The sequence below is a fragment of the Malus sylvestris genome, chromosome 4 (assembly GCF_916048215.2).
Source record: "Malus sylvestris chromosome 4, drMalSylv7.2, whole genome shotgun sequence".
In the NCBI taxonomy this organism is placed as follows: Eukaryota; Viridiplantae; Streptophyta; class Magnoliopsida; order Rosales; family Rosaceae; genus Malus; species Malus sylvestris.
This window is the reverse complement of record NC_062263.1, coordinates 23313288-23321373: the sequence shown is the minus strand read 5'-3', so window position 1 is coordinate 23321373 and position 8086 is coordinate 23313288. Positions and strand designations below refer to the sequence as shown.

Below are 8086 nucleotides of genomic sequence, written 5' to 3'. Positions count from 1 at the left end.
CTTGCAATACCTCAACCTGTCTCGCAATTCTTTCAGCGGGAAAATTCCAACTAATATATCGCACTGTGCACGACTAAGAATGCTTAATCTTGAAGTCAATGGGATTATTGGGTCATTTCCAATCCAGCTTATTTCATTGTTGCGTTTAACACATTTGAGGCTTTCAAGTAACAATCTCACTGGAACCATCCCACCTTGGATGGGAAACTTTTCTTTGTTGAGTAGTCTTCACCTTGGCGAGAACAGATTTCAAGGAAGCATACCCAATGAGCTTGGGCACATAACAAGCTTGGAGGAGTTCGTAGTTGAGGTGAATGATCTATCTGGTATGGTCCCTTCCACAATCTATAATATTTCTTCCATATACCTTTTTAGTGTTGCTGAGAACCAATTGCATGGAGAGCTACCACCAAATCTCGGCACAATGCTTCCTAATCTCGTACAACTATACCGATTTGAACAAATTCCGAGGAAATATTCCTATATCATTGTCAAATGCTTCTAGACTTCAGACCCTTGAACTTGGTGAAAATGGCCTCTCTGGGACAGTCCCTGGTGAAAGTCTAGGAAGCTTGCGAAGCTTAGTTTGGCTAAACATTTATGGCAATCAATTAGGAAATAGAAAAGTTGGTGACTTGAATTTTCTTAGTTTCTTGGCTAATTGCACTAGATGGGAGATTTTGGCTCTTGACGGTAATAATTTTGGAGGAGGAATCCCGGGATCCATAGCCAACTTGTCGACCCAACTTAATATTCTTGGTCTAGGGTTAAACTTGATACATGGAAGCCTCCCTAACGGCATTGGAAACCTTATAAACTTGAATATTCTAGCATTAGACGATAACCATTTGGGTGGTAGTGTCCCGCTTGAAATTGGGAAGCTAAAGAAGTTAGAGCAACTGTATTTGGATGCTAATGAATTTTCTGGGTCAATCCTGTCTTCCCTTGGTAACATGACTTCATTGTTAAACCTTTACATGGAGTTCAATAGGTTTGAGGGCAGTATACCTCCATGTCTGGGAAATTACCATAACCTATTAGATCTTTCCCTTTCCAGTAACAACCTTACGGGCACCATACCTAAAATGCTTATGGAGCTTTCAACTCTTTCAATTTCTTTAGACCTGTCTGATAATTATTTGACGGGTCTGATGCCCTTTGAGGTGGGTGATTTAGTGCATCTCACGGAGCTAAATGTATCAAGAAACAATTTATTAGGTGAAATCCCGCGCACCCTCGGCAGTTGTACTAGTTTGGAGCGCTTGTCTTTGCAAGGTAATAAGTTTGAAGGAACCATTCCACAATCTCTTAAGAATTTGAAAGGCTTGGAAAAACTTGATATTTCAAGCAACAACTTGTATGGGCCGATTCCTGAATTCATAGGCAAGCTTGGTGCTCTCAAGTATCTCAATCTTTCGTATAATGATTTTGAGGGCGAGCTGCCTAAATATGGTATTTTTGCAAATGCTAGTGGGGTTTTTGTTCTTGGAAATCATAGGCTCTGTGGTGGCATCCCACAATTACATCTACCTTCATGCCCCCCCCCCCCCAAAAACACCATTCATCTCGAGGACTACATTCCCCAAAAGTAGTCATCCCCATTGCCTGTGTATTTGGAATCATAATTGTTCTATCATGCTTCTGTGTCGCTTGTTCAATGCTGAAAAAGTCAAGAGATAGACTTGCAACTTCACGTTCATATAAGGATTGGAAATCAGGTGTCTCCTACTCACAACTCGTTGAATCAACTAACGGGTTCTCTGCGGATAATCTTATTGGTTTGGGAAGTTTTGGTTCAGTTTATAAAGGGGTAATTCCTAGTGATGGAACAATAGTTGCTGTTAAGGTACTAAACCTTCAACAACAAGGAGCTTCCAAGAGTTTCATAGATGAATGCAAAGCTTTAAGGAGTATAAGGCATCGTAATCTTCTCAAGATCATAACTGCATGCTCGAGCTTTGATAACCAGGGCAAGGACTTCAAAAGTCTAGTTTTCAAGTTCATGGCAAATGGAAGTCTAGACTCAATGTTGTATCCAAGATATGAGGAGGAATCTCCAAGCAAAAGAATGAGTTTTATGCAAAGATTGAACATCGCCATTGATGTTGCTTCTGCGTTAGATTATCTCCACCACCATTGTGAAACGGCCATTGTTCATTGTGATCTAAAGCCGAGCAACGTACTACTTGATGAAGATATGGTAGCCCATGTTGGGGATTTTGGTTTGGCAAGGTTCCTTTTCGAAACATCAAATGATCCCTCATTCAGTCAAACAATGTCATCTCAGCTAAAGGGTTCTATAGGCTACATTCCTCCAGGTATGAGTTTCTGTCATTCTAACTTCCTTTTTATGTTCTTAGTAAATTATTACAAAAAAACAACTAATTAATCTCTATTTATGAAAAATATAGTACTGCCTCTTTTTTTCTTGGAAAATAAATAACATATAAATCTAAAGAATATGTTGTTCTAATAGTCAATTGCATACGACATATTGTATGTCTGTCCTGGCAGAGTACGGCACAGGAGGCCAAGTTTCCATACTTGGAGATGTTTACAGCTATGGGATACTATTGCTGGAAATGTTCACAAGAAAAAGACCTACCGTTGACATGTTTAAAGGCGGTCTAAGCATTTACCAATTTGTAGCCATGGCTTTGCCTGACCATTTCATGGACGTTGTTGACAATTCAATTATCCTCGACCTCGAAACAGATGGTGATATCAACAATGACATAGTGCGAGAATGAACTCCATCCAGATGTAACAATGGTGGCTTAGTGAAAGCAAAGAAATTAAAGGAATGCTTGGTTTCAGTGATGCAGATAGGACTCTCTTGTTGTGCAACATCACCAAGGGAGCGGATGTTGATGGACGTGGTTATTAGAAAAATGAGCGCAATCAGAGACACGTACCTCAAAGTTTAAAAAGACTTGACAAGGACAAAGCATGTTACCCAAAGGAGAAAGGTCATGATCACTCATTAATAATATTTTCCACTATCTACTCACCAAAATTTTCTTCTATTTTTGCTTTCTTTCTCTTGCTATCGCTTTGAATTTTTTCTCGTTGATGTTTGTGGTGTGTTTTACTTATATTTTGAATTTTAATTTGTGTGGTGTTTTTAGAATTTTAATGATTAGTGGTTTTTGTTGGATAAATATTTTTTATGTTCTTTGTTGAATGGCTAACTCTGCAAAAAAGTAGTCACAAACTGCTATCAGCTTTGATAGAATTTTCAAATGGTGTTTGGAGTGTGAGAGAGAAGGTGGATAATGCTGAAATGTCCCACATCGATTGTATCAATGAGAAAATAAGAGTTTAAATATCTTAAACTCACTCCAACTAATACCGGGGCCTTTTGTGATAAAATCATACACCTGACGGATTGTGCAGGTGGTAATTATCAAGTTGGGGACAATATCGGTGTTGTTGGAAGTGGACCCTTGGCCCGTCTCTCTGATAATTCTACAGATACTAAGAAGCAGAAAGTTACGTCAACTTTCTCAAATTCTTTAAAATTAATTTCTAATTGAATACACATGTAATGTTATAAACTTCTTTAAAATCCTAATTGAAGACATCCGGATCTCTAAGGATTTTAATAAACTATCTTAAAATTCTAATTGAATACATCTTGAATTTCAAAGAATCACTTAAAATCTTGATTGAATACCCCTAGATTCATTACAAGAATTAAAATCCCTCAAAATCCTAATTGAATACACCCCCCTAAAACTCCAATGCACAATACATTTTTTTTTTCACGTTTAAAACACGTTATTTTCACATCTCTTTCAATAATACATATAAAATTCATGCATTTTATTCATATTTTTAACATATTATCAATTAAATAAATATTAAAATTAAAAAAATGCCTAAATTTTCAAAGTATTATTTTAGTAAAGTTATACACTTGCTTCACTTACTATACCTTTTACTAATTATGCTTAACTTTTGACTTTTTTATTTTTACCACTTTTGTTACATCCCTACTCGGGTTTCATCACATCTCGAGCTCGACTCCGTTGTAGTACGATATTGTTCACTTTGGGTTCCAACCACGCCCTCACAGTTTTGTTTCTAGAAATTCACACGAGAACTCCTCAGTGGATCATCTATCCTGGGAGAACTCGCTTAACTTCGGAGTTCCTTCGGAATCCGAAGCCAGTGAGCTCCCAAAAGACCTCGTGCTAAAGGAGGTGGACATGTACATATAATGTATAGAGGATCCATTCCCTTGGACGATGTAGGATCGAACAACTTTCACTTTAGTTTTGAGTCCTATTTAAGCATGCCAATTTACCCTCCCACCACAAAAATAAAAAATTATAAGACTAATGAAAAATGCCTCACCAACTTATTTTTATCCAATAATATCTAATGAACGTTTTTTTATTTGTAAGGACAATTACAAATTTTATGAAGAAATAGCTTTAACTTATTTACTATATAGTTACCGCGGTCAAACTAAATTCATTTACGATACTATCACCACAGCTATCTTGATTTTGTTATTATTATTTATAGTAATTCATTAAGCGTTTTTTATTAAATTATATAAAGCCATTTTGATAAAAGTGAAGTAATAAACATAAACACTTTTTAATTTTTACACTACTTGTTAAATTTTGTCAATTGTTCTTGTTTGCTTTATTAATCTGATTATTAAAATTAAAAATAGTGAGAAGTCAGGGTAGGTGAAAATCATCTACCCAATAATAAATAAGAAAAAAAATAACAAAAATGAAATTGTTGTATGAATTTTTAATTGAAACTTAAAAGAAAACAAAACATTAGCCCTATTCGATTCTTTGTGTCATTTGTGCTCTCCTCTCTCATACAGTAGCAGCCCTTCATCCGAGTCCTCTCCAGCTATATTCAGTAAGCATTGGTCCTTTAGCTACTCGTTCTTCCTCTCTTGCTTTCGCGTATGTAGAAACTGCTGCTCAATTTTGAATTTTTTCCGTCTGAAATTTAAATTTCTAGCCGAATGCGCATTCGATTAGCCGTTTTAGGGGCTCCTTTTCTGTTCAATTCATGAATTGTTTCATCTATTTACACAGCCTTTTTAAATATCACAATTTGTTTTCTGTGATGGGAATTGGGCAAAATCGCAAGCGCCCAGAAGCTGAAAGAATAATTAGAAATTAAAAAAGGAAAAAAATATGGATTTTTGTGGGTTTTTCTGTTTTTGTACTAATGGGGCAATGAACTGCTTTTCATTGATGATGAACTTGCACATTTTCTTGAAATTACATTCTTTGTTAGTTCGTAATCTGATGAATTGTTTACAAAAGTAACCCACTTTTATTATTTGGTGTAAGTTTCATGATTTGTGAATATAAACACCCTGCAATTTGATGAAATTGTTGAAATTATGCAGATTTGCATATTGGGTTGGCCTTGAAATTTTTGAATTTGTAGTAGCGTTATCAGTTGATGCAGGAGCATCAAAGGGGTTCTCGAAGCTAAGTGAGTCCGCGAGCCAGATAGTTGGCTAGGGTTGTAGTTAATTTGGGAGTTTTAGAACCCGTTTGGTACTTTATTTGAATCCAAGGTTAAACTCAAAACTATTTATCAAATTCCAACTCAAAAACTTGTTTGGTAAGCCTGTTTTGCAAACAACAACAACAACAACAAAGCCTTTTCCCACTAAGTGGGGTCGGCTATATGAATCCTAGAACGCCATTGCGCTCGGTTTTGTGTCATGTCCTCCGTTAGATCCAAGTACTCAAGTCTTTTCTTAGGGTCTCTTCCAAAGTTTTCCTAGGTCTTCCTCTACCCCTTCGGCCCTGAACCTCTGTCCCGTAGTCACATTTTCGAACCGGAGCGTCAGTAGGCCTTCTTTGCACATGTCCAAACCACCGGAACCGATTTTCTCACATATTTCCTTCAATTTTGGCTACTCCTCTTTTACCTCGGATATCCTCATTCCCCATCTTATCCTTTCTCGTGTGCCCATACATCCCACGAAGCATCCTCATCTCCGCTACACCCATTTTATGTACGTGTTGATGCTTCACCGCCCAACATTCTGTGCCATACAACATCGCTGGCCTTATTGCCGTCCTATAAAATTTTCCCTTGAGCTTCAGTGGCCTACGACGGTCACCCAACACGCCGGATACACTCTTACACTCCATCCATCCAGCATTCTATGGTTGAGATCTCCATCTAATTCTCCGTTCTCTTGCAAGATAGATCCTAGGTAGCGAAAACGGTCACTTTTTGTGATCTTCGCTAGATTGCTCCGGTCATTAGTGTGGATAAGTATATAAATGGATAGAGATAGGAAAGCAAACATAAGCTGTACGTGGTTCACCCAGATTGGCTACGTCCACGGAATAGAGGAGTTCTCATTAATTGTGAAGGGTTTACACAAGTACATAGGTTCAAGCTCTCCTTTAAGGAGTACAAGTGAATGATTTAGTACAAATGACATTAGGAAATATTGTGGGAAAATGATCTCGTAACCACGAAACTTCTAAGTACCGGAGTGTGGTATCGTCTTAACTTTCCTTATCTGTCTCATAGGTAGATGTGGCATCTTCTCTAGAAGTACTCTTCCTCCATCCAGGGGTGGTATCTGTAACTGGTGGAGATGCACAAGGTAATGTATCAATGTCACTTGAAGCTTACTTGTAGTTTCAGGCTTGGTCAAGCGCGATACAAACCATGTAGTAGGAGTCCCCCAAGTCGCCGAGCTAGGGGATCTGCTGAAAGAGGTAACAGACAAGGTAAGCAATCAGAGCTCCGACTGATTGTTCACATTCTCCCTATCTTGCAGGCAGCATGAAGGATAAAGAAAAGAAAAATGAGAAGAGATGATATGGGATACTTTTGCTTTTGAAGAAGTAACTTTCCACAGGCTTATTCTTGAACTGGGCTGGAGGGTTTTCTGGTTTCCTCCAGAGTATAAGGCCGACTGAAGAATTTGAGGGTTAAAACAAGTCCATCAAATCTAGAGTACGTTCGACCCTGTTGATATGGGATACTTTTGCTTTTGACAGAGTAGTGGATGTATCGGCACGTGTGCTGTTACGCTTGTCTCCACATGCTTCCTTGTATCCTTCTCCCTTGCCCTATCTGTTCCTCAGGCAGATGCGGTATCTTCCCTGGAAGCATAAGATGTTGAAGATGAGTACTCGAGAGCAATGCCAAGTAAGTAATCAGGTAAGGGGTTCCAGGCAGTCAGTTCCTGGCTGGAAGCTTGATTCCAAGTGCTGACTGATTGCTCTCTTTCTCCTTGTCTTGCAGGTAAGAACAAGGCCAAAGGAAAAGACAGGGAAAAAGCATGATATGGGATACTCTTGCTTTTAACCCTGATGATATGAGATATTCTTGATCTAGTATAGCTTGTTTACAGAAGTATTATCGGGGGGAAAGAAAGCTGAATATTTCGAAAGGCTTCGTTGGGAGTGCCCTCTCGGATAAGAGGAAGGGTTGAGCATTTTTGCAGGTCTGCCTGTCCGTTGGGGATGGAGGTCGACATATATAGGAGTCTCCCTAACATCAAGTAATAATGCTATTCCTTTACCCTGCTTGGTCATAGCACGGTAGTGGGAGCTGCCAGCTTCACAAGTTTTAACTCTGTCAGAGCACTTTGAAAAAGTGGTCTGTGGTATCTGGAAAGCTGATGTTGCGTGTGAAGATTACAGACAAGCTTTATCCCAGGAGATCCGGCTCTTGAAGTTGGGAAAGTGGTGCCTCTTCGGTTTTCGAACAAGCAATCCTGTCGGGGATCTGGCTCTCGAGATTCGGAGAACGATGCCTCTTCGATTTTTGAGAAAGCAATCCTGCTGGGGGTCTGGCTCTCGAGATTCGGAGAGCGGTGTCTTCGATTTTTGAGAAAGTAATCATGTTGGGAGTCTGGCTCTCGAGATTCGGAGGGCGGTGCCTCTTCGATTTTGGAGCAAGCAATCTTGTTGGGAGTGTTTTCTCGAATGTGAGTAAAGGTTGGGCATGTTTGCTAGTCTACCTTGCCACGAAGCACAGAGGTTGACACAATGGGACTTTCCAATTATCCAGCAGTGGTACTGTTCCTTTACCCTCTCTTCAATTTTTGAGAAAGTAATCATGT

General features: G+C 38.9%; 1 pseudogene; it reads left to right on the top strand.

Moving 5' to 3' along the window:
- Nucleotides 1–395: 395 nt before the first annotated feature.
- Nucleotides 396–2927, top strand: LOC126618232 (probable LRR receptor-like serine/threonine-protein kinase At3g47570; annotated as a pseudogene).
- The last annotated feature ends 5159 nt before the right edge of the window (nt 2928–8086 follow it).